Source organism: Bos indicus, chromosome 18 (assembly GCF_029378745.1).
Source record: "Bos indicus isolate NIAB-ARS_2022 breed Sahiwal x Tharparkar chromosome 18, NIAB-ARS_B.indTharparkar_mat_pri_1.0, whole genome shotgun sequence".
Taxonomy (NCBI): domain Eukaryota; kingdom Metazoa; phylum Chordata; class Mammalia; order Artiodactyla; family Bovidae; genus Bos; species Bos indicus.
Window position 1 is genome coordinate 44,842,748 of NC_091777.1, and position 24,318 is coordinate 44,867,065.

Here is a 24,318-nt window from a genome sequence, read left to right on the forward strand (position 1 = left end):
TCTATTTCCAAAGACTGAGCCCTTCATGCAGGCCACGGTGGCACCATGACCGTGTTAACTGAAACAGGGCTCCGAACGGAGTCACTGATGGAAATGATTACAATATCTAATTATTTAGAAGCATAGCCCTTATCGAAAATAACTAAATTGTTATTCCGGTCTAGTCTGGTAAGAAGGTCACATTCAAACCACATAAGCTCTAAATGCTCCGCTGTTTCTGTTAATGTGCAGGGACGTTGCCATTCAAACCTGTTCTCCCTGAGAAGTTTTCTTAGTGGCCACTGTGTGAAGAGCCCGTAGGTACCACAGAGACGATGGATGGGTGCCCAGGGCCTCGCGGAGAGGTGGCCGCGCTGCCCTGGATTCGGACGGCACAGTTAGCTGCCTGAACCGGGCTTGCCCGTTTGGCTGCACCCGGATCCCGGGTAAGGCGGTTTGGTGTGGAAGCCACATGATGTGGGGAAGAAAAGCCACTGTGCAAGAGAAGTAAGATTAAGTGGTGTATAGCAGGGGTTCTGCAGAGGACCAGTCCCCATTCTGTGCTCCTCCTTCTTGGAAGGTGACTGCATTCTTTGTTAATGTTCAGGTCGAGTCCCTTTATATCTCCAGGTTCCTTTAACAAAAAATGCTTGTTAGAACTCAAGGAATCTGTTTGACCTGGAGGTGGGAGCCATTCTCAGCTGGGGCCAGTCAGCAGCTCAGACCTGGGGAGCATCGGTGGCTCCAGGTTGTAGGAGCCCGAGGACCATGGCCATCTGGGCTAGCGGCCACTTCCCGCCACCCGGCAGCACCTCCGGCCAGGCCAGGCGGTTACCTTGACCCGGCTGACTGCTGAGGCATCTCACCCACTCTGGTCGGGGGGCCCCCTCGGCAGCCTTTCAATTTCAACAGGGGGCTATCTTAACAACGAGACATCTTAGAAAGGTCATTACTGCTCATCTAATTTCAAACAGGCACCACAATGAAGGGCTGTCTTTGTGTGGGATTAATTTTAAAACCTCAGGATTTGATGTCAGTGGGAAAGAAACCAGCGTGGGACTCATACTGCTGCCTTCCCCTGCTTCTGGCCATCGCCGGCGGCGCGTTTCTTAGGAGATGAAAACTCTGACAAGCCCTTCAGTCAAGCTGAAAGCAGGCAGCAGTCCAACAACACCCACAGGCCTCCAGGGCATCCTGTGACCCCTCCGAAAAGTCACATTCACTTTGCTCTTGAGAAAGGAAAAATAATGCTGGAGGCATTTTATTTTAAACCATGTGAAATAAGGAAATGTGAAGATGCGAAAATAAAGTGAAAAAAAAAAAGTTAGAATTCATTTCCGTCCTTCGCAAAGGCTTAGAAGCCAAACTGGTTCATTTTGAAGAGTGCAAAAATCTGATCCATTCACCAGTAGGCAGAGACTACAAAATGCTTAAGGTAAAATATGTAAATATGTAAAATTATCTGTTGAAAACCATCTCCTTTTGTGCTTGAAAGAATTTTTTTAAAGCATCTTTATTTCTATTCTGCATTAATATACTGTTGAACAGAAAAGTTACTTTCTGGCAAAGACAACAAAACCAAGGTGCTGAAAATAAAGTGATTTTAAAATGAAGTCCACAGATAAAGGGAAGGACAAAACGGATTCCATTTTCCCGTTCCCTTGGATGGCATTTTTAGTAATAATTTAAAGTATATCATTAATATAAAAAAATTATAGAATCCAGTTTTTTTAAAAGCAGTATTTGCTTGAAAACTTAAAACTCAACTGCCTGCCTCCATTGCTGTCTCTTTTGGAAATGGGGTCTTCCTCTGCCCTAGATTTCCTCCAGCTCCCCCAACCTAGTCCCCCGACATCCCTCCTGATAGAACAGCAGCCTCCTCAGCGGTGAGCGAAGAACACACACCACAAATAATCACCACCAACAGCTTGTTGTTTAGTTGCTTAGTCACGTCCGACTCTTTGAGACCCCATGGACTATATCCCACCAGGCTCCCCTGTCCAAGGGATTCTCGAGGCAAGAACACTGCAGTGGGTTTCCATTTCCTTCTCTAGATGGTCTTCCTGACCCAGGGATCATTGCAGGCGGACTCTTTACCACTGAGCCACCAGGGAAGCCCTTATTTCTAAATATTCTCAAATTAGTTTCTTTTTTAATATGTAGAATAGCAGAATAAATGCATATGATTACATTATTATTAATCTAGTTTGATTTAAATACTGTATCGCAACAAAAATTGTTACATGATTTCCAACTTAAAGAAAAAGGCCTTTCCCCCCTGCCCCAACCCCATTCCCTGGGTTGGGAAGAGTCCTTGGAGGAGGGCACAGCAATCCACTCCAGCATTTTTGCCTGGAGAATCCCACAGACAGAGGAGCCTGGCAGGCTACAGTCCATGGGGTTGCAGAGAGTCAGACATGACTGAGCGACTTAGCACAGAGCACATTCCTTTTGGGAGGGTATTTAACCAACTAAGGGATTGTCTCATCAAGCCAACATCTTCTACATTGTAGCTGTCTTGTCTCTTCCTAGGTGGCAGAGACCTAGGTGTCCCATACTGGATGCCCAGCCAGTATGGTGTCTCTTCCATACTGGCTGGGCATCCAGCCCCCTCAGCCAGGGATGGAGGGATGAGCCTGGGACTGAGATGGGTGGTGTCTGAGGGCAAACCAGCTGAGCTTTCAAGCCAGGTGTACAGAATGCTCAGATTCTAGAGGGGCAAGTGGGATGTGCACTTGAACTGTATTTACTGCAGCAGCATCGTTGAGGGGAAATAAAGGCACTTAAAACTGAAAATTTGCTTTGCAAATCCCTGGCTATTTTCTGAAAAATCAGATGACAGACAGTAGAAGGCTTTCTGAAAACTGTTTTCAAATCTGCTTTCTCTAAATTCTCATGTTCCTATCCCTTGTTTTTAGGTTTTATTTTGTTTAAATCTATTTCCTCTACAGGGTCACCAAAAAATAAATATTTTAAAAAATCATATAGGAACTTCCCTGGTGGTCCAGTGGCTAAGATGCTGCATTCCCAATGCAGGGGGAACGATTCGATCCCTGGTCAGGGAACTAGATCCCACATGCTGCAACTAAGACCCAGCACAGCCAAATAATTTTTATTTTTAAAAAAGCCAGTGTGTGCTGTGCTTTAAAAAAAAAAAAAAAATCACACACACACACTCAAAAGATAATTGTCCAGAAAGGTTTCCTTGCTCCTCCCCATGCTGATGGAAGACAAATTACAGAGTCCATTCCCCAGCCCCTTTCTCCTAGACCTAGGCAGACCAAGCCATGCCCAAGAGAGCCCAGCAAGGAGGATGAAAACAGCTTGACAGCAGCTTATGGGGTCAGTAAGATGAGACTGGAAGCCAGGGTGTAAAGTGATGATACTTTGTTCATCGTAGATTTTTTTTTTTTGCATTAATTCTTATTAAACATATATTGCATTAAAATATTATTTATCTTGATTACTGAGTGCTTTGGCATGCTGTGCATGCTAAGTTGCTTCAGTCGTGTCTGACTTTTTGTGACCCTATGGACTGTAGCCCGCAGGCTCTCTGTCCATGGGATTCTCCAGGCAAGAATACTGGAGTGAGTTGTCATTTCCTCCTCCAGGGGATCTTCCCAACCCAGGGACTGAACCCACATCTCCTATGTCTCCTATATTGGCAGGTGGGTTCTTTACCACTAGTGCCACCTGGGAAGCCCAGTTTTGACACCGCCTTAAATTTTGCCCCCAGGCAGGTGCCTCGCTCACCTCTCCCTGGTCCTGGCTTTGCTGGTGGGAATGATGGATGCCTCACTAGCTGACTGGGGTCCCACAGGGGCCAGCCAACATGGCAGAGGAGGGCCCATTTCTCTGAACGCCTCGCCTCTGGATGGCTGGAAGCAATTTCTTTACTGGCCTTTCCCAATCCAGGCTCACTGGGATCTCTCTTCTTAGGTCTCATTCCTTCATAAAGATTTCTGAAACTATAAGCCTCCAATTTTAAGAAATGCAGGATAGGAAAGAGTTACTGAGTTAAAAGAAGAGTTTTCTTGAACATCACACTAGAATAAACTAAGTATTGGTTTGGCCAAAAAGTTCATTCAGGCATTTCTGTAAGATCTTCTGCAAAAACCCAAATGAACTTTTGACCAATCCAATACATCAGAAACCACATTCACAGTACGTCAAGGTCTGCTGTTCTGATAAAGGTCTTGAAGAGACAGGAGATGTATGTTAGCATCATTATTTTCAACCACCTCTGGGCGACATTCATGGAGCTGAGAGCTTGATAACATTTTATTTATTTAGTTCCCAGAAAGGCTGCTGGTGTATCTGAGGTTGCACAGTTACACGTACCAGCCGTGGGAATGAGCTGGCGTATGAATTCAGATCGGACTCCAAAGCCCCCATACTATGGAGCTTTGGAGATAAGTTTTACTCTTTTTTGCACATTTTTCTGGCCTAGCTCTGTGCCAGGATACTGAGCCCAGGGCTGAAGGTTGCCCAGTTGGCTGCAACTGAGGCTCCCATACCATCCCCACCTTGTAAACCTGAGGACCCCTGAGCATGACCCAGGAGAAGCAGGTTCCCCATCCACACACACATGGGCAGAAGCAGGTTTCTAGACCTGTTGGGCAGCCCTTTACAGCAAAGGTGTGTCCAGGGTCAGTGTCCATTCCTGCGGATGATGCTCTCAGAGGGGTCAGCAGCAGTACTGATTTTTAATTTATTTTTTATTGGCTGCATCAGTCTTAGTTGCAGCACATGAGATCTTCTTGCATCATACAGGATCTTTCGTTGCAGCGTTTCGACTCTAGTTGTGGTGGGTGGGCTCAACAGTTGCAGGCATGCGGGATTTCTAGTTCTGACTCATAGGATCCAGTGTGGGGGCTTAGTTGCTACACAGCATGTGGGATCTTCGTTCCCCGGCCAGGGATCGAACCTGTGCCCCCTGCATTGCAAGGCACATTCATAACCACTGGACCACCAGGGAAGTCCCAGGAGTACTGACTTTTTAAAATTTTTATTTTTGGCTGCACTGGGTCTTTGTTGCTGCACATGGACTTTCTCTACTTGCAGCGAGTAGGGGCTACTCTTTGTTCTGGTGTGTGGGGCTTCTCATTGCAGTGTCTTCTGTTGCAGAGCACAGTCTCTAGGCATGTAGGCCTCAGCAGTTGTGGCACATAGGCTTAGTTGCTCCCCAGCATGTGGACTCTTCCCAGACCAGGTATCGAACCCATGCTCTCTGCACTGGCAGGCAGATTCTTAACCACTGGACCACCAGGGAAGTCCCGGAGTACTGAGTTGTAATTCAGGGTCCTTATGCAAAACTAATCAATACTTCCTCTCTAAGCCAGCAAGAGAAATAGATTTCCAGCTTGAAAGGAAGAGAGGAGGAGTGTGGGGAGGAACCTTAGCTGTCACAGCTGGAAACTTCAGCATCAGGAAGGGCATCTCTGTGTGTCATGCTCCCTCTCCAGTCAAGGACAAAGCAATCAGCAGCCTGGCTCTTCACCTTCCCTCCCTGGGGGTTCCTTCTGCGTGTCCAGGCTCCCTGACTTTCTCACTCTGCTCTTCCCTTTCCTCCCCTCGGCCAGCCCCAGAGGGCTTTTGCACACAGTATGCTCACTCCCATTCCTTCTTCGCCATTCTCTCAGCTTTTCATGTTGTATTCTGCCAACTGTGCCTACATGCAGTCTGTTTCCCCTAGCATACTCTTTTCAAAATTAATCTATATTCTACATAAGGTACAGTAACCCATTTGTCTCCCCAAAGCCTATAGCATTGTAGAGAAAACTCAAGCCATTCCATCCTTGCCAAACTCCTATAATCCATGGCTACCACTCAACCTTCTAAAAGGTAGCCACTGTACATGAGTCTGTACATATTTTTTCTGATTTTTGTTCTCTGCTTTTGCAATACACATAGAACTCCGTTAAAACTATGCAGTATTTGTCGTTATTGATGAAGGTTTTTTTTTTTTTTACGTGAAAAATACATGTATTGTTCTGCAGATTTTTTTTTTTACTCAATCTTAGAAATCTATTTGCATACATATAGGTTCAACTCAATTTTTTTAAATTGCTATATAAAACTCCACACTGCGAAGATGCCTTAATCTATTTAGGCATTCCAATACTGATGGGCATTTGGGTTTCTACAATTACAAAGACTGGTGTGATCATTTCTCTCTGTGTGCATATGTATGTTTCTTGGGGGCAGATAAAGCAGAAGGGAAATTGCTGGGTTTCAGGGTATACACATTTGAAGTTCTAAAGGACATGGCTAGGCCCTCCAAAACAGTTGCACCAATAGGTAGCTCTGAGAGCACTATCCTGACATTCTCACTAGTACCTGATACTATCAGACATGTAAATTTTTATCCATCTGATGAGTGAGAAATGCTACCTCATTTTTCAAATTTAATTTTTTGTTAGAGTGCAGTTGTTTTGGACTTCCCCAGTGGCTCAGCAGTAAAGGATCTGCCTGCAAAACAGGAGACTCAGGTTTGATCCCTGGGTTGGGAAGATTCCCTAGAGAAGGGAATGGTAACCACCCCAGTATTCTTGCCTGGAAAACCCCATGGACAGAGGAGCCTGAAAGGATACAGTCCATAGAGCCGAAGAAGAGTCGGACACAAACGAGTGGCTAAACAACAACAGTTGAGTTACAATGTTGTGTTAGTTTCAGGTGTACAGCAAAGTGATTCATTTATACACATATTCATTCTTATTCAGATTTCAATATTCTTTCATATAGGTTACTACGGAATATTAAGTATAGTTCTGTGTTCTAGACAGCAGGTCCCTGTTGATTATCTATTTTACATAGCAGCAGTATGTTAATGCCAAATTCCTAATTTATTCCTCCCCTGCCCATCTTGCCCCTTTGGTAACCATAAGTTTGTTTTCCAAGTCTGTGAGGCTGTTCCTGTTCTGTAAATCAGTTCATTTGTGTCATTTCTGTAGTTTCCACATATAAATGGTATCATATGATATTTGTCGTTCTCTGTCTAGCTTACTTCACTTCCTATGATAATCTCTAGGTCCATCCACGTTGCTGCAGAGAGCGTTACTTCATTTTATTTAAAAAATAATTCTATTTATTCACTTCTGGCTGTGCCGGGTCTTCACTGCTATGAGGGCTTTTCTGTAGTGGTGGTGTGCAGACTTCTCATTGCAGTGGCTTCTCCTGTTGCTGAATGTGGGCTCTGGGGTGCATGGGCTTTAGTAGTTGAGGCACACGGGTTCAGTAGTTGTGGCTCTGGGTTCAGTAGTTGTGGCTCCCAGGCTCTAGAGCATAGATTCAATAGCTATGGCTCATGCGGCTTGATTGCTTCTTGGCATGTGGGATCTTCCCAGATTAGGGATCAAACCCATGTCTCCTGCACTGGCAGATTCTTTACCACTGAGCCACCAGGGAAACCCTATTTCATTCTCTTTTTCTGGCTGAGTACTATTCCAGTATATATATATATATATATATATACATATATGTATATATATATACACACTACTTGATTTAAGTTGCATCTCCCTTCAGGTTTGGCAGGACTGAGCATTCTTTTTAAAAATCAATTTCCGAGCCACTTTCCATGCCTCTTTGGTGAACCTATTCACATTCATATACCTATTCATACCTACTCATATTCTTTGCCCATTTGAGCAGCTTGTCCTTTCGGCTTATCACTTGCTTTCCTGATTGAGCACACAGCAGGTGCTTGGGACACAGGGAATTTCAAGTTACTTATCCACTGTCTACGGGGACACAGCAGCTTTGGGCCAACCTGTAGGGCTTTGATGTATTCCTTTAAAGGGGATCAAATAGCACCTCCTCTGGGAAGTTTTCACAGTATTCTCATGGCACTGGGGGGCCACTGGTCCTGAATCTGGTAGGGACGTGCGCTGGCACTGACCAGAAGCCACTTCACCACACTACACCTTGGGCCCCACAGCCAGCTGGGGTTTCCATGTGGAGCTCAGCAGCCTCTAATGGGCTAGGCCTGGGCCTGCCTCAGCCCAAAGCCTGGGGCTCCATGGGCCCCACCTGCAGAAGCCTTCACTAGCTGAGGGCCTACTGTGTGCAGGCCATATGCAAGGTGGCCCACGACTGCCACTTTGTTTCATCCCACTACGTTGACGGATGCCAACTCCAACTTCTGCAATTTTCTCCAAAGCTCCCAGTGTGGCCCTGGGAAGACTGGGATTTGAACTTGGATCAGCATCCCTGCTTTGCTGATAGCCCCACTGTGCTCCTGGGCTGGCTGCTCCTGGAAGCTGAAGAGTACAGGTCAGTGTAATCAGGGCCCAGTCACAACATCCCACAGCCCTCCCAACACCTTTGCCCACTTGGTCCATCTCCAGAGCCCTGGTGGCAGAGCATTGGGGAGCCTGAATTCTCAGTGAGGGGAACACCCGTCTCCCCTTCCCCAAGGCCTCACATGAGAGGATGCTGAATAACAGGGACACAAGGAGACAGTCATCCTTGAACTGAGAAAACCTCAGGTGGAGGATCAGAGTCAGCCAGAGGACCACCCACCCCAAGTGCCCCAGCTCCACGAGCCAAAGGAAGAGAGAAAGAAAATGGGTCAGGGGACTTCCTAGATGGTCCAGTGGTTAAGAATATGCCAGCCAATGCTGAGGACACCGGTTTGATCCCTGATCTGGAACTAAGGTCCCACATACTGTGGGGCAACGAATCCAGTGCACCACAACTTCTGAAGCCCTCGAGCCTAGAGTCCATGCTCCACCACAGGAGCAGCCCCCGCAATGAGGAGCCCGTGCACTGCAATGAAGAAGAGCAACTCCCACTCACCGCAACTAGAGAAAGCCCACACACAGCAACAAAGACCCAGAATGGCCCAAAGTAAATTATACATAAATAATAGGAAGAAAGAAAATGGGCGAAGGGTTCTCAAAGGTAAACAGACAAAATTTTGGTCAAATTCCAATACATCTTCCTCTTAACATTTAATACTAAAAAATCATAATGGTGACCTGATTGCCTCTTGTGAATTTCAGTGCTCTCAGAGAGCCTATCTCTTGAGGTGACAAGCCGGGGGTACCTGAATTCATTACTGCCTGATTAATTATGCTGCCTTTGTAGGAGGGAAATGGGGACTTCAATCAGACATAGCCACCACCCCCGGCCACCACCTCGTCAGGCCAGACGCTGCCTGCAAGCCTGGCCCGACTCCCAGTGTGGGGGTGACTAGGAAGCTGGGAGTGGTGGCTGGTTAGATGTGGCTGCCAGCGGTCAGAGGGCTTGGGATGTGGGGCCCTCTCTGCAGAAAAGAGCTTTGGGGCAGTCGAGGGAGGGAGGGGCGAGTTGGGTCCAGTGGCAGCTGAGTGGAGATTTCTACTCTGTCCCAGTAAGGGCCTGGCCACGAGGCCCTCCTCTGGATTCTCTGAAACTGGGTATCATTCCTTCGGGAGGGAGCAGGATCTCAGAAGGTGCTATTTAGCATAAATGTATCCCTTGGGACACACGGTCACTTGGGTGAAGGCAAAGGTTTACCCAGAGCTGTGCATGGGCACAGCCCTGACAAGCATCAAGGCAGAGTCTTGCCCTCTGGAGTGGAGCTCGGGGCAGCTCCAGGCACGGGGCAGGGTGAGAACAGCACCTCCCAACTGGTTTATTAGCCGCCAAGGCACCCACCGCTGAGGCCCTTTATCCTGCACGCTCTGCATTTATCCAGGTCTGTCTAGCAAGTAGTGAAGCACAGTCATATTTGAAGACTTGCATAGTGGCGTACTTTTTCAAAGAAGAAAAGACTAAGTATCTTTGGAAATATCAGTTGCCCACCCCTATCCTGAGGCTGCTCTGTGTGTGGAGCAACAGAAGGTGCTCATTCCAGCCTCGCGCCTTGTGAGCCTGGGCCTCGGTGGGTATGGTTTAAAATCATACCCTGTCATAGATGTGCTGTGTGACCATGGCCAAGGTACCTAACTTCTCTGAGTCTTATGTTTTCAGAGAAACCACCTCCCCCAGGGGTAGTTGTGAGAGCTAAATAAGAGAGCACACGTGAAGTCCTTGTTCTTGCCCTGAGTACCTCCTGACACGGGCCAGCTTGATCCATACATCCCCCAGGGGTAGATGTGAGAGCTAAATAAGAGAGCACACGTGAAGTCCTTGTTCTTGCCCCAAGTGCCTCCTGACACGGGCCAGCTTGATCCAGTTGTATTGCTGCCACGTTGTCAACCCTGAGCAGTCAAAATGGGAAGTGCTGCTTTTTGTTACTAAACTGTGCATGAATCCATCCTCCTGCTGCCAAACTTCCAGGGGTGTGGAGAGCACGTAGTACAGGGCAATTCTGTAAAGCCCTGTTTCTAGGTCACAGCAGAGCAATCCAGACCCACCAGCTTTGCTGAAGTCCCCTGCCCCCTGCCCCCAGACTGCCCTCCCTGGAGGTGTCACCAGCCTCCTGACAAGCCACTTGGCAGGTGTGGTCAGGGGCACCCTCAAAGGGCGAGGAGGGAGGGAACAGGCCCCAGGAAGACCCAGGACAGTTGCTCACGTGCTAGGGACAGGGGTGTGTGTGCAGAAGGGTCACCAGGGAAGCCATGAAGGGTCAGCAGTGGTTTTCAAGGGCACCGGGAAACTGGGAGAGGGTGTCGCCGATCAGAAGCAGAGACCAGAGTCCAGTCAAGGGAAAAGCTTAGGTCCAGGCTGGCCAGAAGTGGCCACAGGCCAAGCAGCAGGAGTCCTCAGCCTGGTAGGAGCACTGAGGCTTGGACACCCCACTCAGACTTCTGGTGCAGGCCCAGCACCTGAAAGAGGGCTGGGCTGGGCGTCAAAACCTTCGCTCGGAACCCTAGAGCACACAGCATGAGGTCCTACCAGAAACAAGGGGACCAGGTCCCCAAAAGGAAGATCTAGTAAATAGATTCTCCTGAGGATCAGTGGGAGTGAGTTTGGGGCACAGAGACAGACCATCCAAAGAAAAATAGGGCAACAGCCTCTACAGCATCTTTGTTTTCAGCAGCTGAACCTATAAGGTTCAAACTTCAGAGATTTAAAAACAATTAATTGGGAAAGCTATAAAATATGTAAAGGCCACTTAATGACCTGACCTTCAGATGGGAGCAGCAGTCACCTCCCTTAGGTCTCCAGGTGTCTAGACACATGCTCAATACCACCTGGGACATCTGGTTCCCACCCACCCCCCACCAACACTCACTCAGAGAACTTGCATATAGCCTCCTTGGGGTCTTTTTTCTCAGTATGGGAAACTGGTCTCTCCTGAAACCTGACTATGAAACTGCCAAAGGGACCCCTGAAAAGACAAATGTTAAAGAACAAACATCAGGGCAGTGGCTCTTACTTGCTACCCTTTTGGAATCATAATATGCCCATTACCCTGGTAAGAGATGACGAGATTTGCTTGAAGGAAAAACCAATGTCTATGGGCTGAATTGTGTCCCCTCCAAATTTACACATGGCAACCCACTCCAGTATTCTTGCCTGGAGAATCCCATGGGTGGAGGAGCCTGGTGGGCTACAGCCCATGGGGTCATACAGAGTCAGGCACAACTGAAGCGACTTAGGATGTACACAGAAATTTATATGTTGAAGCTCTAACCTCTCATGAGATAGTACTCAGAGACGGAGGCTTTGAGAGGTAATTAGGTTAGATGACATCATGAGGGTGGAGCTCCCATGATGGGATTAGTGGCTTATTACAATTCCAGTGAGCTCACTCTTTATGCCATATGAGGACACAGTTAGAAGGCAGTCCTCTGCAAGCCAGAAAGAGAGCTCAGAGCCTGTCCATACAGGTATCTTGATCTCAGACTTCTACCCTCCAAAATTTTGAGAAAATCAGTTTCTATTGTTTAAGCCATCCAATCTATGGTATTTTATTAAGGCAGCCCGAGAAGACTACGACACCTATGAATGGTCTTTTCTTCATTTTTCTCTGGTCTGGTTTTGAAGCTACACTGTTGGCCAAAAGGACTAGGTGAACATCTTGCACAAGAGCCAGATGCAGATGCCAGTTCTAAATGAGTAAAGGACCCTCTAGAAACTGTCAAGAAAATGCTAGGACCCCCCTGATGATGAGAGGATCATCCACAAAGACAAAAGCCTTTATTCACCTTCAGTTGCTCTATCTCACTGCCTGTCAGAAGATGACATGCTGATGCTAAGTCCCAAAGACAGGAAGGCCAATGGGGTGAGCGGTGGGTGGAGGAGGCACCAGACTCCAACCCCATCTGGGACTTCTAGGCATTTCAACCCATCAGCAGAGCAGACAAGGAGGATGAAATGTGTTCCCTCAGACTCCTCACATTGCCTCACAAATACCAGCCCCAAGCCCAGGGGATCCATGAGTGAAAAAGAAGGTCTCCAGGACACCTACTACTCAGTTGCCTTGTGTAGGAAGAACACTGGACCCAGAGTCAAAAGGCTTGGCGTCTATAGACCAGCTACTCAATTTGTAAGCTGGGGCCTTGGGACAAGTTACTCAACCTCTCTGTGCCTGAATTTCCAACCTATAAAGTGTACCCACACTTCCCACATTTGGTTATCATGGGGATCAATGAGAGAATAAACAGTGGAGGTTCTGTAAGGGTTATTTGCCTTCCTCTTCCCCTTTTCCCTACCTTGGCCTCTTGTGTTTACCTGTTTGCTGTTAATTTTATAGGTATTTCACAAAACTCACTGACTGGGGAGAAAAATCTTCCCCTTTAAAAAAAATGATGTCCATCCAGGGGCTAGGGCTTTGTGCTTTCAAAGCAGGGGGCACAGGTTCAACCCCAGCATAGTTTCGATCCTGCATGCCACATGGCACAGCCAAAAAAAAAAAAAGTCATAGTTTTTTTTGGAAAGACTATGGGTCTTAGTTCAGAAAAAAATAAGACAAGGGGGAAAAAAAAACATGTTAATGAGTCTGGCACATAATAGGTGCTCAATGAATATTTGAGAAAGGAACTCTGCAGAAAGAATGAGTCCCTCTCTCACTGGGCTCCTGTGTCTTAAGTACAGCGCACACTCAGAGATGTGGGGTCCCATCCATGCCTGCCTCTCTCTCTCTCTCAAGTTTTGAGCTCCACTAGGCAGGATTGCAGCCATGAAGTTAAAAGATGCTTACTCCTTGAAAGGAAAGTTATGACCAACCTAGATAGCATATCAAAAAGCAGAGACACTACTTGGCCAACAAAGGTCTGTCTAGTCAAGGCTATGGTTTTTCCAGTGATCATGTATGGATGTGAGAGTTGGACTGTGAAGAAAGTGGAACACTGAAGAATTGATGCTTTTGAACTGTGGTGTTAGAGAAGACCCTTGAGAGTCCCTTGGACTGCAAGCAGATCCAAGCAGTCCATTCTAAAGGAGATTAGTCCTGGGTGTTGATTAGAAGGACTGATGCTAAAGCTGAAACTCCAATACTTTGGCCACCTCATGTGAAGAGCTGACTCATTGGAAAAGACTCTGATGCTGGGAGGGATTGGGGGCAGGAGGAGAAGGGGATGACAGAGGATGAGATGGCTGGATGGCATCACCGACTCAATGGACATGAGTTTGAGTGAACTCTGGGAGTTGGTGATGGACAGGGAGGCCTGGCATACTGCGATTCATGGGGTTGCAGAGTTGGACACAACTGAGTGACTGAACTAAACTGAACTGAGGACAGGCACTGCCCAACACTGAACCTGACCTTTGGCAAAGCTCAGCAAACTTGGGGTGAACAGAAAGAGAGCTATGAGTATTTATACACTATACACATGCCGACTGCCAGACTCAATGGCATGGTTTTCAGGCTAGCAGGAAGCTCTTGGCACCTGACTCTTGGAGTATGGGTGGCATGTGGGTAAAACAGAGTGTGATCCTTCTTTAAGAAAATGCTAGCTTCAAAGACATGAAAACAATCAATAAGATGGTTTGATCCAATTGTTTGATCCAATAAGAATCAGAAAAATACATTTTCCATGAATTATTACTGACAGTGCCAAATTTGTGTGGTCACAGAAATATTTATCTTTCTGCCTCTCAACAATCTCTTTAGTCCTTGTTTGCATAGTGTGTTGTTCTTTGATTTTTGGTAGTTTGACTCGGATGTGTCTAGATGTGATTTTTTTTTTTTTTTTAATTTACACTGCTTAGGGCTCTAAAGGCTTCCCTGGTAGCTCAGCTGATGAAGAATCCACCTGCAATGCAGGAGACTCCGGTTTGATTCCTGGGGCGGGAAGATCTGCTGGAGAAGTTAGGGTACCCACTCCAGTATTCTTGGGCTTCTCTTGTGGCTCAGCTGGTAAAGAATATGCCTGCAATGTGGGAGACCTAGGTTTGATCCCTGGGTTGGGAAGATCCCCTGCAGAAGGGAACAGCTACCCCCTCCAGTATTCTGGTCTGGAGAATTCCATGGACAACAGTCCATGGGGTCGCAAAGAGCTGGATGTGACTAAGTGACTTTCACTCACTCACAGGGCTCTAAAGGGATTCTTGAATCTGTGGATTTATGTATTTCATCAATTTTGGAAAATTTCTGGCCATTATCTATTCAAAAATTGCTCTGTTCAATTCTCTCTCTCCCTGTCATTTTCTGGGACTTCAGTTACAATTTTGCTAAAACCTTTTACTATGTCCAAAATATGATACACTCTTTCTGTATTTTCCACTCTTTTATCTCTTGGTGATTCATTTAAGATCATTTTCTTTCTTCCAGTTCACCTCTCTTCATCTGTCTAATCTACTTTGAACTCATCTAATATGTTCTTATTTTTAATTACATTCTCTCTCTTGTAAAATTTCCATTTATTCTTTATATATATATATATATATATATATATATATATATATATATATATACACACACATTTCCTGTTGGAATTTTCCATTTTGTCTTTATCTCCTGAAATGTATTGATCAGAGGTTATTCTATCAATACATGTCTATATCTGATAACTCCAATAACTGGATTTCTGTGAATCAGTTTATATTATCTATTTCTTCTCTTGGTTAAAGGTGACTTGGTCTTATCTCTAGTATGCCTAATACATTTTGATCAACTGCAACATGTTGTATATGAAAAGTTGTAGAACAAATGTAGTTTTGTAGGTAATGCTATCTTTCTCCAGAGATTTTCTTTTGCTTTTGTAATGCAGTTAGTATAGAGGCAGACCATCTTAACCTAGTTTGAGTCAAAGCTGAACCTTTGTGAGAGTTGAGTTGGTCTTTTTGTGATTTGCCCTTCCTACTGGTGTAACCTTTCAGAGTGAAGTGAAGTCACTCAGTTGTGTCTGACTCTTTGCAACCCATGGACTGTAGCCTACCAGGTTCCACCATCCATGGGATTTTCCAGGCAAGAATACTGGAGTGGGTTGCCATTTCCTTCTCCAGGAGATCTTCCTGACCCAGGGATTGAACCTGGGTCTCCCGCATTGTAGGTAGACGCTTTACTGTCTGAGCCACCAGGGAAGAGACCTTTCAGAAGTCCTAACCAAAAGCCCAGGATATTAGCAGGGTCTCTATGAGATTGCCAAAGCTTTTCTCAACTTCTTAGCATTGAAATCACTGTTCTTAGAGATGTCTTAAGGGGAATAACAGTGCTGTTATGTACTGAATATTTGTGCCTCCCCCATTCATATACTGAAGCCCTGGCCCTCAAAGTGCTCATATAAGGAAGTGAAGCCTTGGGAAGGTAATCAGGTTTAGGTTGGGTCAGGTGTAGGGTGTAGCCTCTATGATGGGATTAGTGCTCTTGTAGGATGAAGAAGAGACACCAGAGCTCTCTCTCTGCCATGTGAAGACAGACACAGAGAGAAGGTGGCAATCTGCCAGGCAGCCATCACCAAGAACCAAATCTGCTGACACCTTGATCTTAGACTTTCAGCCTCTATAACTGTGAGAAAGAAATGTCTACTGTTTAAACCACCCAGACTCTGGCATATTTTATTGCAGCCCAAGCTTAGACAAATGTCAAATGTCAGGCTCACCTTCCTATGTTTCCATTCTCTCTAGGATCTTGCCCTCTCAGGTTCTCACTGTCAGATATATTCATTAAATTATCCAGCTGTTTTACTTGTTTGAGGTAGGAAGTTTAGTTTGATCTAGCCTGGTGTTCCAGAGCCAGAAGCAGAGGTCTCAACTATTCTTATAGCATAATTCCTCAGTTATAATGATGGCTAGCACAAAAATTAAGGTTTAGGTTATTAGCTTTGGTGTAATAAATTCCATCTGGGTGGGTAAAAAAAATACAAATTGGTTCAACCGATTGGAAAAAGTAGAAAATTATAGTTTCCTATTAAGGTAAATTATTCTAATTAAATTAGTATAAGAAGCTTTTGAGCAGTCACTGGAAACATACAATATATCATAGCTAATTTCCCAATATTTTCCCACAGTGAAGTGTACCTTTGGTTTACAGCAGTAAAAATTAGAGGAGCTGCTAGCATTCCCAGCCCTCCACCAGGCTCTGGATCACACTGCTAGATGCTGCCAGGTCCCTAAAAAAACAGCATATTTGATTCAGCATCATAGCCCAGGCAAACTCATTCAACAAACACGGAGCAACCAAATTTAAATAGTCATATCTTACTTCTCCAAGAGTTTCAGAAATTGTCCTTTTAAAGTACAAACATCCACAAAACCAAGAAGATGAAAAGAGAATAATTCTCCATAATGGAGTAAAGACGTGATACTTCCAACTACTTGCTAAATGGCAACTAGTGTTTTAAGCTTTGCCCCAACAGATGGTTCATGTCACATGGGTGAAAAGGCCATCAAAGCACAAAGTGTGACCTGTTTTGGCAGAGTATCAGCATGAACAATTAACCTGAAGGCCAGGCTGCATGCTGTATATTAAACTGCATGTCCTACAGGAAGAGTTGGGAAGGCAGAGAGTATTCACTATAGGCACCCATGTTTTGAGGAGCAAATGGGCTTTACCACCAAGGCTGAGCCTTGGTATAGCTAAAGTTACTAAGTGAAATGCCTTGGGAACCAGATAGACAGAAATAAATCTAGGAGTCCAAGAGACCATTCCCAAAGAAGGTTATAGACTGGTTAATATGATGATGCTTTGGCCTTCAAACACAACTAGGGGACTCACGTTTGGATTGTCTCAGCTAACAACATAAAGGATGATGACAAGAAGTACACAGTGTGGAGCAGGTGGGAGGTGGCGGGGGGCGTCGCTCAACTCCCTGGAGGGACACCCAGAGAAGAAAAAAATTGGTTACCGGCACGTTAAAACCCCAGAATCTATTAGGATTAAATGGATGTAGACCTAGTCTAACCACCTTACCTTATAGAAGATGAACTGATGCCACCCAGGCAACTCCTTTTCTTCTGTCAGAATCCATATCAAATGTCAATTCTTTTGCAAAGCCTTTCATGCTTCTATTTGGCAGATTCCTTCTTTGTTATTTTCTAATTTAAAGTGTCAGTGCCATGATTTAGAAGCCCAGGCAGACAGGAGGTTCTCCAGAGTTTTTTTTGAATGGACAAGTGAGAAGTGACATGTACAGTCACAGAGCAAGACAAGGGCCAGTCGTCCTGAGCTCCATCCCAGGTAATTTTGTCAGGCTACAAGGCTGGTTCCCAAGTTTGAGAATACCTTGCAAAAAGTAAAACATAAAAAAAAGAATAATAAAATGAACCACCATATACTCATTACTAATGTTCAACCCTGTTTCCAACACTTACTTTTTCTTATTTCTACATAAGATTATTTAGAAATAAATTCCAGATTTCATATAATTTCATCTGTATTTTAGTACTGCATTTCCAAATTTCAACATACATTGAAAATGTTTAAATGTTTGTAAATACTTAAAAATATAACCATGATATTATCCATCTGATATAATGTAATAATACTTTTTAAATATCCAATACCCAGTAGTGTTCAAATTTACAAGTGTCCTATGAATGTCAATTTTTCCTTTCATTTATCCAATTTAGAATCTAAATGCAATATTTTCTACACAATTATTATTAAAGAACTGGGCCATTTATAGTTTCACAAGATGTAGATCATTTTGATTATGTTCCACAGTGTTGTTGATCTAGATGACTCTTGATCAGATGCTGCTTTGATTTGTGTGAGGGCAGGGTTGTAAGGAGTATCAAGATGATTTCATAGCTGGTGATGAGTTTTTTCATTAGCACATCATGTGCTCTTTTCAAGACTTAGTAGTCATAGCTGATCATGCCTAGATCTAACCATTCATTAAGAATACAAAATGGTGATGTTCTGTCTATAATTCTTTCTTCATTTATTAGCTGGAAATACTTTCACAAAGCGAAATTTCCCCCCATCTACCATCTGGCCACCCAAGCCCAGTTTTAAAAGAATTTGAACCAACACCATGCTTTCTCTCAAAGTAGAATCCTCTGCAGGAGAATGAACAGCTTCAAGGAAACCTTCATTTATTCTTTATTTTTTAGTCAAGAACTAACTGAAAGACGGTGGGCCTGACAGCTGCAGAAAGACCATCTCACTTGGTTCTGAGGACCTGCCTGCCCTGAGATTTTCTTTAGAAGCATTGCTCCTGGGCTTGCTCTAAAAGTCTACCTTTTCTCTTTGAAAATGTTTTCTCCTGTAATTAAGGGAGTTTCTAATTTGGGGAATGGATAAAAATTCATCAAACTTATATTTTAAAAAAGTCATAATCCTGAAGCTGCAAATATCTGGCTCCAGGGAAATCCTGGATGGAGGAAAGATGCTAATCAGGGTAGAATTTAAGACAATAGTTTATAATCTTTCATCCTCAGAACCGAGACTAACCCAAGGAAATGCCAAGCAAAAAAGTAAAACCGGCGATTGATTCTGCATTTTGAGAAACTGACCAAGTTTCTTGATCAAATGCTGATTGCAAGTCTGACTCAAGGTTGAGCATATAAAAGAATCCTCCAGGGTACCCCGCTTTCGGTCTCAGCATGCTGCGATTTTGAAAAAAACAAGACTCTGGCAATCAGAGACCTCACTCGTTCCACTGCCGCAGAGGAAATGAAGGATGCTTCGCCTCCAGTTCCTGGCTCCTGCTGACATGCCCTCGGGTTCATGCTGGCGCCAGGCTGGGAGGAGAGTGGTCGCTGTCTTACTGTCTGCAGAGGTTAAACGGAACCTCTACTCCTCGACTGAGGAAAGAAAGGCCTCTTCCTCATTAATTTCGTGAGGCTGGGGACCGCCGCGGTGATCCTGCGAACCTGTCAGGGCAGCGTGCCCAGACCTTCCTGCGTCCCTGCCTGCCTCTTCTACTCCAATCCCTCAGGACTCAGGCCCTGGGAAAAATCCTGGCCTTCGTGGGGTCTCTCCGGTAGGCTTTCCCTTGGCTTCCTTGTGGTTGGCTAACTTACGGTAAGACCTTGGCACAGTGTGTGCCTCAGTTTCCCCAGTTGTAAAGTAATAAGGTTACTTTATTCGCAGCCTTGATTCGCAGAATCACCCAGGAAGCTTCAACATAAACCTTCGGTCAGGGTGCCCTTGGGGAGCCACCGGATCGGAAAGAGGGGCTCCAGAGCTCGCTAGAACCCAGGACCCGGGCTCTTGCCTCTCCAGCCGCTCCACCCACCCTCCTGCTCGCGCCCTCGGCCCGGGCGGGGTCGTTCACGTCTCCGAGCGGGTTCCGGGAGGCCGGGCGGGGCGGACCCGGCTGGGCAGCCCCACCGGAAAGACTCGTTTCAGCCGGCGCAGGCGGAGACCGGGAGGAAACAGACTTGTCGCCCCCGCCTCGGGCCGTCCGGGTCCCCAGCCCCCAGCGCAGCCCCACCGAAGTCGGAGAAACTCCGGCCGGCAGCTGGGCAGCCCTGGAGTCACCCACTCCCACGCCCGTCGGGCTCCACACCCCCAGGCCCCCAGGCCACACCTGGGCTCCGCCTTGGGTCCCGGGGCTCTGACTCTGCAGAGCTTCAGTGGGGGAGGGGAGACCGACCCAGAAGAGGGAGGGCGCGACCCGTGCAAGGGCCTCGTTGCCTAGAAACCGACCCCGCCTTGGGCACAGGCCGCAAGCAGCCGTGGCGCAGCTGCTTCTTCCCCCTTCCCCCACGCCCTCCGGAGGAGCCCTGGTAGACGCAGTACTCAGGCGACCCCAGGCGGAGACCGGAACCTCGGACGGCTGCTTTGCCGGTGAAAGCCCGCGGGCACGCCAGCGGACGACCCCCGTCCCGCCCGCCCCGCGTGGGCCGCGGGCGCCGCGCCTCTGGGCTCCGGGTGGGGCTATCCGGCCGGCCCAGTCACGCCACCTCCGTGGGCCGCACCTCCTAATGGGGGCGCTCGGGCTGAGCTGAGCCTTGTGGCGGCGAGACCCAGGCCCGGGTCTGGGGGCTGCCAGAACCCGCCCGGGGTCTCTGGGGTTTGCAGCTCAGGCCATCTGGTCAGCTGGCGCGCCCAGGGCCTCCAGTTTCGCTCCAGGGGCGTCAGGGCACGAGCGAGGCCGGCGCCTGTTCAGGCTGCGTGCGGCCCTGCTGAGCGGGGACAAAGCACGGCCTCCTCTGGGGCCTCGTCTCTGCCTTTACTGTTGGGTAAGATCGCCCCCTTCCCCGCTACCCACACCAGCCCCACCCCCTCACTCCCCCCCCCCCCCTTTCTGCTACAGCTCCCCTAGGGACACAGTGACGCACGAGGTCGGGCATCCAGGCGTTTTACACGCCCTCTGTGAGAACGGAAAACTAGACAGAAAACAGCCCTTTCAGGGAAGACACGCAGGTGACCAAGAGCGCATGTCGAAGACCAAAAGCATGTCAGATCTCTGCTTACTCTCTGGGAATTTATGCCAGGCGAGGAGGGCAGATCGGCAAGTACGACTGTTTGGAAAATACCCACAGTAACCATTGGCCTTTGAGAACAAGTGCTGCTTAATTGTCAAGCTGGGTTTAGACGGAAACAAGTCTGGAGACCAGTTAAGAGAGAAGTGCCAAGACCAAAGCCCCCAAACTGGGCATCAGGAGACTTGAGCGTCAGAGCTGCCCGGTCCCATAATCCTGTGTGACTTGGTCAATGTATGTAAAGTCTCTGAGCCTCACAGTGTTCTCATGCATAAAAAGAGCCTGCCCTACTTCAGACTACAACAGGACACGCAGACAGGACAACTGACTGCTACCAGTTTTCTTACCCCCTGGAAAAGAATGTACAACTGCCCAGACTTCTGGGAGGGAGATGATACCATCCCCGAAAGAAGAGAACTTAAATAAGAAGTTTATTTTTCCTTCTGCAAAAGTATAATTCCATCCTGGAGAAATGTAAAAAATCAAGGAGTCATTAGAAGCCATTTATTGGGTTTTAACTTTTTTTTTTAATCATAGAGATGGATGGAGGGTGGACAGGAATGCTGGTGTTCTAGATCTAAGAGAGTTAAGAGCATCAATTATGGAATCACACATTTCTGAATTAGAGTCCCACCTCTATTTACAAGCGTTGTTACTTCAGATAAGTGACTTAACCTCTCCGAGCCTCAGACTGCTTAGCTATCAAATGGGGAAAATAATAGCACCAGAAAATAATAATATGGGGCTGTTAGAAAATTAAGTGAGATGATTATAACAGTGCTTGGTACAGGCCCAGCACATTGTAATACATGATAAATGTGAACTAGTGATTTTTTTTTTTATTCACAGTGGTTCCTACTCTTTCCCTTACCAACATTCTATTGTAAAAAATGTCATATATACAGAAAAATTCAGAGAATTGTGCAGTAAACACTTATGCATGTTCCACCTACATGATACAATTAATATTTACAATACTTGCTTTATCACGTATCTGTTCATCTGCAGTCCTCCAGGACTGTGAGAAATTGAGTATCTGTTGTGTAAGCCACCCAGTCTGTGGGGTTTTGTTACAGTTAGCCCTAGCAAACACACATAGAACACTTTAGGACTAGATGACAATTGGAGTTATCAGTGCAAGTACGTGGTTTTCAATGTACATTAAAATAGATATAAAAATAAATGCAGATGTAAATGCGTGTGTGTTATATAAATAGGTGTATGTATGTTTGCATGTATGTATATGCATTCATGTGTTTCCTATTTCTGTTCCCATCCCCGTTCACTGAGAGTCCCTGGGAGCAGTGACATCCCCAAAGGCACAAGTTCCCCTAGTGTCCAGATCTTACTTTCTAAATACCATTCTCCATTAAAAGGGCAGAGTAGGGAAAGAACAAGATGAGCCTGGAACATCTTGTGGTGCCAGAAAATAAGGAAGTGCCCAAAGAATGATACGGACATGGCAAACACACAGAAGGAGCTCCCCCTGGCCACGTCTGGGGCAACTGAATGAAAACCCATGAATCTGTACTGATAAGTGAAGTGAAGTTGCTCAGTCATATCTGACTCTTTGCAACCCCATGGACTGTAGCCTACCAGGCTCCTCTGTCCATGGAATTTTCCAGGCAAGAGTACTGGAGTGGGTTGCCATTTCCTTCTCCAGGGGATCTTCCCGACCCAGGGATCAAACCCAGGTCTCCCGCATTGCAGGCAGACGCTTTACCATCTGAGCCCCCAGGGAAGCTATCTGTACTGATACTCATGATTAAATGGGAAGAACAGTAGAATGCTTCCCTATGGCAGAATGCCAGCTGTAAAAGGAACAGTGGAGTCAGAAAAGTATCATTTCACAACTAAGAGTAACTCATCTAAGAATCATCAGTGGATGTTAGAACTAATAGGAAGAAGTTTGATGAGGAATGAGATAGTATTTTCAAAACACTTTCCCCACAAAATGTTTACTAATTACAAAGGTAAAAAGTAATTTTGTAGTAAAGAAGCTTGGTAGATACAAATCCAGCTTAATCAAGTTACCATCATCAGTAATGGGATAAATTGAAAATTGATGCTACTTCATGGGGTCGCAAAGAGTCAGACACGACTGAGCGACTGATCTGATCTGATCTGATAAGGTATACCTAGAAGAGCAACCTGTGACCTTCCCACTCATACAAATCTGAATCTAAACATGAGGGGACATCAGTCAAACCAAACTGAGGGACAGTTACAAAATACCTGGTCTGTATTCAAAAACCTTCAAAAATATTAAAGTTAGGAAAGTCAAGGAAAGTCAGGAACAGTGGGAATATTTCCAGACTGAGGTAAACTAGAAGATGTGACAATTAAATGCTTCATGTGATTCTAAACCTAATCCTTCTGCTATAAAGGATGTGACTGAAACAACTGGTGAAACTTGAATAAGGTCTGAGGAGTAGATGTGAGTAATGTGTCAATGTTAATTTCCCAATGTTAGCTGTGCATTGTGCTTATTTAGGAGACTGTCTGTAGGAAATACGCATTCAATACAGGGCATCAAGCCAGCAACTTAAGTTCATGTTGTTCAAGAATAGTGAAGCTCTTCATACTGTATTTGTCTTCTTTCTGTAGATTTGAAATTATTTAAAAACAAAAATGATCTATAGAAGATATACAGATGGCAAATAAGCAAATGAAAAGATGTTTAACGTCGTTTGTCATTAGGGAAATGCAAATCAAAACAGCAATGCAATACTGCTACACACGTATTAGAATGGCTAAAATCCAAAAAACTGACAATACCAATTGCTGATGAGGAAGTGTGAAGCAACAGGAACTCATATTGCTGATGGGAATGCAAAATAGAGCAGCCACTTTGGAAGATCATTTGGCAGTTTCTTACAAAGTGCAACCCAGCCTTACCAAACAACCCAGTCATACTCCTAGGCATTTATCCAACTGGATTGAGAACTGTGTCCACGCAAAAGTCTGTCCATTAATACTTATAGTAATTTTATTCATAATTATCCCAAACTGGAAGCAACCAAGATATTCTTCAGTAAGTGAAAGAGTGTGTGCATGCACACTAAGTCGATTCAGTTGTGTCTGACTCTATGTGACCCTATGGACTTGTAGCCCACCAGGTTCCTCTGTCCATGGGGATTCTCCAGGCAAGAATACTGAGTAGGTTGCCCTGCCCTCCTCCAGAGGATCTTCCTGACCCAGGGATCAAACCCATGTCTCGTATGTCTCCTGCATTAGCAAGCAGGTTCTTTACCACTGGGAAGCCACCTGCCACCTGGGAAGCCCCAAGTTAAAGGATCAATTCAGTTCAGTCACTCAGTCGTGTCCGACTCTTTGCAACCCCATGAATCACAGCACACCAGGCCTCCCTGTCCATCACCGACTCCCGGAGGTCACTCAAACTCATGTCCATCGAATCGGTGATGCCATCCAGCCATCTCATCCTCTGTCGTCCCCTTCTCCTCCTGCCCCCAATCCCTCCCAGCATCAGGGTCTTTTCCAATGAGTCAACTCTTCGTATGAGGTGGCCAAAGTATTGGAGTTTCTTCAGCTTTAGCATCAATCCTTCCAATCAACACCCAGGACTGATCTCCTTTAGGATGGACTGGTTGAATCTCCTTGCAGTCCAAGAGACTCTCAAGAGTCTTC

The 24,318-nt window shown here is 46.0% G+C and overlaps 1 long non-coding RNA gene across 4 annotated transcripts; it reads right to left on the reverse strand.

The window, feature by feature from the left end:
- Positions 1-129: 129 nt before the first annotated feature.
- LOC109573084 (uncharacterized) lies at positions 130-20,405 on the reverse strand. Of its 4 annotated transcripts, none has more exons than XR_011561534.1 (5): positions 18,887-20,405; positions 17,207-17,518; positions 16,315-16,406; positions 11,144-11,239; positions 130-8,240 (listed from the first exon to the last, which is right to left on the reverse strand). It is a non-coding gene; the product is annotated as an uncharacterized lncRNA (long non-coding RNA). The 4 variants fall into 4 exon arrangements; XR_011561533.1 differs by having other exon boundaries at positions 18,754-20,405; XR_011561532.1 differs by adding an exon at positions 17,012-17,105 and having other exon boundaries at positions 17,207-20,405.
- Positions 20,406-24,318: the final 3,913 nt, after the last annotated feature.